General features: G+C 43.1%; 1 pseudogene; it reads left to right on the forward strand.

The window, feature by feature from the left end:
* Positions 1-2,705: 2,705 nt before the first annotated feature.
* On the forward strand, positions 2,706-3,596 carry LOC102847005 (annotated as a pseudogene).
* Positions 3,597-8,516: the final 4,920 nt, after the last annotated feature.

Consider the following 8,516-nt stretch of genomic DNA (forward strand, 5'->3'; position numbering starts at 1 on the left):
GAGCTCTCCAGTGGTGCAAAGAATTAATGTATTCAGCTGCTCACCCCCCCAAAAAAAGGTTGGTTTGTGTCCACTCAGAGATGCCTTGCAAGAAAGACCTTTCAATCAACTTCAGAAAAGTCACAACGTTCAAAGCCCTACAGAGTCAGTCTACTCTGGCACCCAAAGGGCCATTACGAGCCGGAGTCAACTTGACCGGAACTGGTTCTTTCTTTTCTTTTTGTTTCATTCCCTTGCAGAATAGGTCCTGAAGCCAAGGAAGAGAAAAATGTATTATAAAAGCCTAAAATGAAATCACAAGTTTAGAAAGAGAAGAAGGCTGAGTTCTAACTAAGGGGAGGTGAACTTTCATGGTGACAGCTCCAGATTATATTGTATTAAGATTGCTAACTAAAAACAAAACTTAAACTCATTGCTATTGAGCCTGACCTGAACCAACTCACAGCTGACCCCCCAGTGGCCTTTCTGAGGCTGTCAATAACGTGAGAGGAGATTGCCCATCTTTCTCCAAAAGAGCAGCTGGTGAACTCTAACTGCCCACCTTTGAGTTGACAGCACACACAGCTCCTTAAACACCAGGCCACCAGGCCACCACATAAGGTGATCATGATAGAAGTTACACCGTGGTCTTCAGACACAGGTCAGCTTTACACCCATTCATTTCGACCATGCTTGGAGCAGTGCAATTCAAGTGTGTCATCATTCCCTCTTCATATTTTGAATGATGCTGAGGAACTCACTTAGCTCTTCAGGGCATCACTTAGGATAGGAATGACACCCATCTACTGGGTTCATAAGAGAACTAAATGAGCGGTGTCACACAAAGCATTGAACACAGTTCCTGGTACACAGTGACGGCTAGTGTGGTCTTAATTACGTAGCTTCTGGACAACTGTCATTGTCATCACCTGGCAGATGGGTGGCAACATCTCAGCTCTAAAGGCATCGGTGCAGCTACACAGGAGCCAGCCTGCGTCTTTGTGAAACTTTTGGTCACAGAAGGGAGAATAAAGAAATTCATCAGCTCGTTGCATGGGTATTTGGAGCTGCGAGATACAAGTGGCGTTCATTCACTCTTTCCATGTTAACACACGTTAGCAAGAGAAAAGTAAGGGAGTTCTATTTTTATCTCACTCTCTAAGCTGATGGGGCGGAGGGTGGGGAGAAGAGATGTTATTTCATAGAAACCTCAATTCAGGCTGAGAACGTAGTCTAAATATAATCCATTCTTTGAGCAGAAATCTTCTCATTAAGTAGAAAGCTTGTGAAGGCAAAGACATGACACTTGCTTCTTACTGCCTGATGAACACTAATTGAAAGAGCGTGAATTCATTCCATTTCTTGAATATAGTTGAAAGAGGAAAGGCAACAATGGAAAAAGAAGAATTGTGAATTTTCAGTGTATCACTCCTTTATGCCCGCACCTTTTAATAAGAGATGACTTGCGGCTAAATGTCAAGGTTAGTGCAAAATCTTTATGCCCCCCCATAAAAATGATGAAGTTTTGAATTACAATGACTCTCTCTTTTTTAGTAGCTTGATCTTGTTGTTGTTGTTATGTGCCATCGAGTCGCTTGTAACTCATAGCAACCCTATGTACAACAGCCCTAAACTCTGCTCTGTCCTGTGCCAATCGCACTGTCTCCGATACACTCATCCGGATTACCTCAATCACTGAATTAATCCACCTCATAGAGGGCCTTCCCCTCCTGCGAAGGTAGGCCTTCCCTACCAAGCGTGATGTCTCTCTCCAAGGACCGGTCTCTCCTTACAACATGTCCAGTTTATGTTAGACGGAGCCTCAGAATCCTTGCCTTGTAAGAGTGACTGCTGATATTTTAATATCTACCCCCGATTTCTTCTCATCATCGCACAGATGGACAGTTAGACATCCATCTTCCTTTCCTGAGTTCTGCTGGGACATTATCAAACCCTATGATGAATTACCAAATCTAGATGACCAAGCAGATAATGAGTACGTAGTTAACATACTGAGCTGCTGACAGAAATGAGGAGGCGTGGAATCCCCACGAAAGCACCTTGGAAGACAGACTCTGGTAACCTAAGGAAATTCAAGGACATGAGCCCCTTTCTGTTGCCTCTGTTCACCTCTTAATGAAATTACTCTGTTAATGCTGACTCATGCGGTTCAAATCCACCAGCTGGCCCTCAGAAGCATGGGCAATCTTCTTCCAAGCGATCTGCTGCTTCTGAAAACGTGCTGGAGGGTCAGCGATGAGAAGGTCCTGACTCGAATGACAACTGTTCATTCCGAGTGAGTCTTTATATCAGATTGGGGGAGGGGGGGTTCTACTGAATTATGAAGAGAAAGAAAGGTAAATCACAATCAGGTTATTTAGTTCTAAGCTGATATTATAGATTCAGAGTTTGTGGCTTTTTTCCATCAAAGTCTTAAGAACTAGAATGAATAGAAAATAATGAATGAAATGCTTTGCATAACATAGTCAATTGGATGATATCTCGATTTTCTGCTTCAAGGTTTAATTCATTAGCACCTAGATGCTGTTTTATTGGTAATATCTTTTTCACTGAAAAGACGCATTTCTTCCAATATTGAACATATTGTATGATTAATAATGTTCTTTCTTTTTCTTTCACATGGGATTTCCTTTTCCTAGAAACCAGGGGTTTTTTTTCCCTTCAATAATTCGATCTCTACTTTTTGCCCTTTTCTGGCATCGAAGATGTTGAAGTGAGGACGTGGTGGGTATTCCAGGGTAAAATTCCAGATTTCCCTGGAAGTAGAAGCAGTGATCACCTGTGTTGACTACACAGGAGCTGAAAATCTATGTATCATCTCTGTGAAGGGGATCAAGGGACAGCTTAACAGACCTCCTGCTGCTGGTGGGGGTGTCAGGGGATGGCCATGGTCAAGAAAGGGAAACCAGACCTCAGAAAGAAGGTACGTACAGCAGTGGGGCTACGACAATGAAAGTCAGACTGGAGAGAAGATGGGCTGTTTCTTTATTTTGAAGATAATGCAGGAGTCACAGTAAATAGTAAAGGTGAGGTGAAAGGTTCTGCCATCACCGGGCCAATGGTTGCAAAGGAATGTATGGACTTATGACCCAGCATGGCACCCGGTGCTGGCAACATTGCATGTATTTGTAAATACTCCAATACATTTGTAAAAAAAATTAGAAGTTCACCTAATTAAAAAATTATTTGCTACAAAAAAATTCAATCTCTAATGTTGTTCACCTGACTCATAGCAATCTTCCATTATGTTTTCAAGGCTGTAAACCTTAACGAGAAGGAACTATCTTCCTCCTGAGGAGTCACTGGTGACTTTGACTTGTTTGAAGTTCAAGTCTTTGATTAGTAGTAAAACACATTAGGAGTAATGCCATAAGGGCTCCTTTTCCACCTGAACTCATAAACCCATTGTCACTGACTCTGAATCAATTCACACCTGACTCGCTAGTAGGTTTTCAAGAGGCTGTGAACCACGGGAGAGAAGATTGCCCATCTTTCTCTCATGGAGCCACTGGTGGATTTGAACCACCGGAGAGGCATCACATCTGGGTCAACAGCACACCTCCCTGTGGGTGATAGCACCAGCGCTCTTCATCTAAGGCGAAGACAAACCCCCTCAAGTCTAAAAACATATTTCCAACAAGTTGATGCCAAGTCATAGTGAAGTGTCCCCGGGGCACAGAGTTGAACGACCCCACAGGATTTCCAAGCCCACCAGTCTTATGGAGACAAACTGCCACAGCTTTCTCCCCAGGTGAACTAGAACTCGCAGCCATTAGAATAACACCTAAGTACTTAGCCACTAAGTCTCCCTTCACTTGAGAAAACAACTCTTTAATTTTATCTACTGGCCTCCCCCCACCCTCCTTTCTTGACAAAGATCTCTATCAACCCTAGTCCTCAAGTCTCTGGATAAACACTCAGAATTGGGATATGAATGTGAAGTGAGTCCTAAAAAACTCCACCATTGAGACCATCTTTTCAAATGCTGGGCCTCCGCACATCCGGGCAGAGCTCTGCCAGGAACGGCAAGTCCCGCTGCCAAGAAAAGCAGAAAGAGACCACAAATTGCTCCCAAACCACTCCCCAGTGTTCTGTTGTCCCAGCAGCTCTGAAAAGATAAACTGCCCCGAGCCCCAGGGATCGAAACTAGTACACTCACAATTTTCACAGGATTCTAGGGTAAGAGAGGAAAGAAGACGGGGGTGGGGAGGTGAAGATAGACAATGCGCCTCACTTCTTTTCCTCTTGCTTGGCTGTCGGATTTCTTCTTCTTCTAACCCACTCTGTCTTCCTTTCAGATTGTGAGCTGTTAGAACAATCTGCAGTTGTGTCAATACAAGGAGACTCAAGGTCTTTATGCGTGTTCAAGTTAAAAGGGCAACAGGAAAAACCCTCAGTCAGCGCCAAGGGCTACACTTGATGACCTCACTAATAGCTCCTAGTTGCTAGTGCATATTCTAAAAATCCATGGGGTTTGACACATATAGTGCAGTCCTGGCCATGACTTGTCACTCAGATTCATGACTTGTCTCCTAGATTCCTACGTGGTCCTGAGCCATGTGGCTCTTTTCATCTTTAGCTTCATGTCACATCACTCTTCCACTCACTCTTCCCCCTATATATAGTCTTGCTGATTTTCTGTTATTTGCTTTCCCTCAAGTCCAATTCATGGCAACCTCATGTACAAATGAATGAGACACTGCCTAGCCTTATTACACATTGGGTTGCATGTCAGACCCTGGTGTCCTATAGAATGCTCGTTGGCTGATTTTCAGAAGCAGATTGCCAAGCCCTTCTTCCTGCTTTGTCTCTGTCTGGAAGCTTTGCTGAAACACATCAGCATCATAGCAATATGTAAGTGTTCACTGACTGTTGTTGTGTACCACCGAGTCTGAACCAACTCATAGCCAACCCTCTAGAGGCTTTTCGTAGGCTGTAAATCACATGGGAGGAGATTGGCCATCTTTTCCCCACAGAGCAGGTTGTGGATTTGAACCGTGTGCCTTTGCATTGGCAGGATAACTCCTTACTGCTAAGCCACAAGAGCTCCTGATAAACAGGTAAAGGCTTTGTATGCATTGACGTCTAGTCATTTCTCAAATATCTCCACTGCAAGGTCTTTGCATATATTGTTTCTTTTATCTGAAATGCTCTTCCCCACTCTCCACCTTCCTTTAAGGGGCAAACGCCTCAGTTCAGCCATCACTCTCTCAGGAAGCTGGCCCTTTACCTCCACTCTCTTCACATTAAGTCCAACCCTCCTGTTACACATTCTCACAGCATGCTGTACTTTGTATCCTTGGAATTTCCATATTTTCCAAGCTCTTTTTTCATATTCTGGTGGTGCTACATGACTGAGGGCAAGCACCAGACCCATTTTATCCACCGTTAGTTAAGCAGGTGGGATCCCTGGTGATGTACTAGTTAAGCTACTGGCTGCTAACTGCAAGTTAGTGTTTCTAACCCTCTCGGTCGCTCTCTTGCACCTGCTCCTATCAAGTTGACAGCCTAGAAGTCACCAAGATGAAGTTCTACTCTGTCAGAGTCATCTGGGGGTGATTATGCATCAGAATCAGCTCAATAGCACCTAACACCAGTAACAGTCTTTCCAACACTTGACATACAGTAAGCAATCAATAAATTGTTATCGATGAATAAATGGCAGGTGGAAAACCAACAGAATAAAAATTCTTGATGGAATCAAAGATGAAAAAGGTTTTATCCACTGACACTGATAGTAGACATCAATGTGGGAGATTTCTTAGCCTCTACAGATAAAAAGTCTTAAAGCTCAAGGAACGCTAGAGATTCCTATTTAAACCCCATGCTCATAATTTCCATGCTCACAAGGAAATGTGTATTATGCTGGCAAGGAGAACTCTGGGTGGCTGTACATTTCCTACTTCTCCAGCTGGACCTGTTGTTCTTGTTAAGTTCCACCAAGTGAATTTCTGCTCATAGGCAAGCCTGTGTGATGGTAAAACAGACCCACAGGGCACACTGTCATGTCATTTCTCCCAAGGAACTGCTGATGGATTTGAACCATCATCCTTTTGGTTAGCAGTTAAGTGCTTAACTTAGGCTACTGTTGTTGTTGGCCATCTAGTCAGAACTGACTCACAGATGACTCTTCACCAGGTTTTCAGAGGCAGTGAATTACACAGGAGGAGATCGCCCATCTGCTTCCCATGGAGAAGCTTGTGGATTTGAACCACACACCTTTGGGATTGCAGTGCAGCTTCTTACTACTACCCTACCAGAGCTAGGGCTCTTTACTTGCATCTAGTTCCCTTTTATTCTTTCTTGTTCACTCTTTTCCCTTCTCCTTCCCCTCATACACATATGTCTATGTATTTGGGTGAAATATATTTAAATTGTCAATAGATTTGTTTCAAATTTATCCAGACAGTTCCCACTTACCCAAGTACATTGATCCTTGTTCTGAAACTCCTGGAGATTTAAAATCACTGCCTTCATTCTCCCACCCCCATCCTTTCTGGCTACTGGTTGCACTCCATGGATTTCTTGGACCTTAACAGGAATTATTACAATTCCTTCCATTTCTCCATTGCTTATAAGATTTGCCCAACACTTTCAACCTTCAGTCTCCTCTTCTTGAAGGACCAAACAATAAGTTCAATAAGGAGACCTATTACTGTTGTTCCACGTACTACATATTACAGGCCTTAACTTACTTAATCCTCAGATCATATTCTTTGCATTTACAGATGGGGCAAATGTAGACTAGCGGTTGAGTGGTATGTTCAAGGTTATATTGTGTGACAAGGCCGAATTTGAGCTCAGACTGAATTTTCTAATCACTGCTTCAGTTTATCATGCCAGCCCTATGGACTTGGCCAGAATTCTTCTATACTTTCACTCTCTTGGCAGCATCACAATGGGCTTGGTGCTTGAAAATAGCTACTAACATTCTCTGTTTCTCATTGCTATTGAGTCTAGATAGACGCATAGCTGACTCATTGAGTTTCTGAGGCTGGAAATCTCACGAGAGATTGACTATCTCTTTCCCTCAGAACTACTGGTAGATTCAAATCGCCAAAGAGATGTGGCCTTTGGCAGCACAACACCCTATACAATGTGCCACCAGATGTTCTGCTGGCAATATCATAATGGGTTTGATGTTTGAAAATGATCAATAAGAAGTCATATTAATTCTAACATTTGAGATCCCATACGAAGTAAGACTAAGGTGCAACCTGTTCAGACCATATTTCCATCACTCACCATGCATCTGAGAGCTAGCCAATGAATGAGGATGATGAAAGAATTGATTCCTTTGAGATGTGGTATCAGAGTACTGAGTATCCCGTGAACTGCCAAAAGAACAAAGAAATATGTCTTGGAAAACGTGCAGCCAGAAGACTCCTTGGAGGCAAGGATGACAAAGCTTCCTCTCACATATGTTGGGCATGTTGCTAAAAGAGGTTATTCCTTAGAGAGGGTCAGCAAAGGAAAGGAAGCCCCTCAACGAGATGAATTGACTGAGTGACTGCAGTACTGAGCTCAAGTGTGTTAGAGACGATGAAGATGGCAAAGAATAGGACAAGGGTCCAATCTGTTATTCACAGGATTACTGTGAGTTGTATATGACTCGACAGCACCTAACAACAACAACTTCTAATTGGTCTTAGCTTTTATTTCCTTATTAATGTTTTTGGTGAAAAATATTGTATAACCAGCTCCCATTCAGCAGTTTCCAGATCTTGATAAGTGACTTTGGTGACATTCTTCACATTGTATCAACAGACTCACTATTTCTGTTCTAGGTGCTTCCCTTCCATCGACTCAAACTCTCCACCCTCCAACCTTCTCCTCTATGCTTTAAAATAGAGAAGAAACGGTCAGTAGAGTAGGTAATTGGCCTTATCTTTCCTAGCTTCTCTCACTCACATTGATTCACTCACTCATTTATTGAGTAAGCTCAGTGCTTTTCCTCTGTTGGGTTTCCGAGGCTGTAGATTGCATAGGAAGGGACTGCCCATCTTCTGCTCACAGAGCTGCTGGTAGATTTAAACTACCAGAGAGGAACAGCCTTTGGTTTAGCAGCACGACTTCTGAACTACCCCATCAGAACTCCCTCATCCACACCGCCCAGGCTCGGCTGAAATTCTGGCTACCTTGTCAAAGTGAAGCTAACTGAAATGCTGGCCAACTTGGGTCTCCCCTTCCTCCCAGTTCCTGTTGGAATTTATGCATGAAATTCAGTGTGCTTTTTCCATTTAGCTACTAGTCAAAACCTAGTTCACGTGTAAATCTGGTCTCTCCAAAGGAAGAGATGATTCTTGCCCAAATAAAAGACTTTTGCTTGGATTTACTAATTCCATCAATGCCCTCCAGCCAGACTACTACTAGGACCACATATGTGGTTGAAGAAGGTGGATTTGTTACTCGTGGAAGGAGAGAGAAGTCTTATCATGGGGTGTGTCTTATCAGGATATTGTGAAGAAGAAAGACGTGGTCTTGTGTTATGTGACTTGAGAAAGATTGAAAGGAAG

This window comes from Elephantulus edwardii, unplaced genomic scaffold (genome assembly GCF_000299155.1).
Source record: "Elephantulus edwardii isolate Elephantulus edwardi_28Jun2011 unplaced genomic scaffold, EleEdw1.0 scaffold00029, whole genome shotgun sequence".
Classification (NCBI taxonomy): Eukaryota; Metazoa; Chordata; class Mammalia; order Macroscelidea; family Macroscelididae; genus Elephantulus; species Elephantulus edwardii.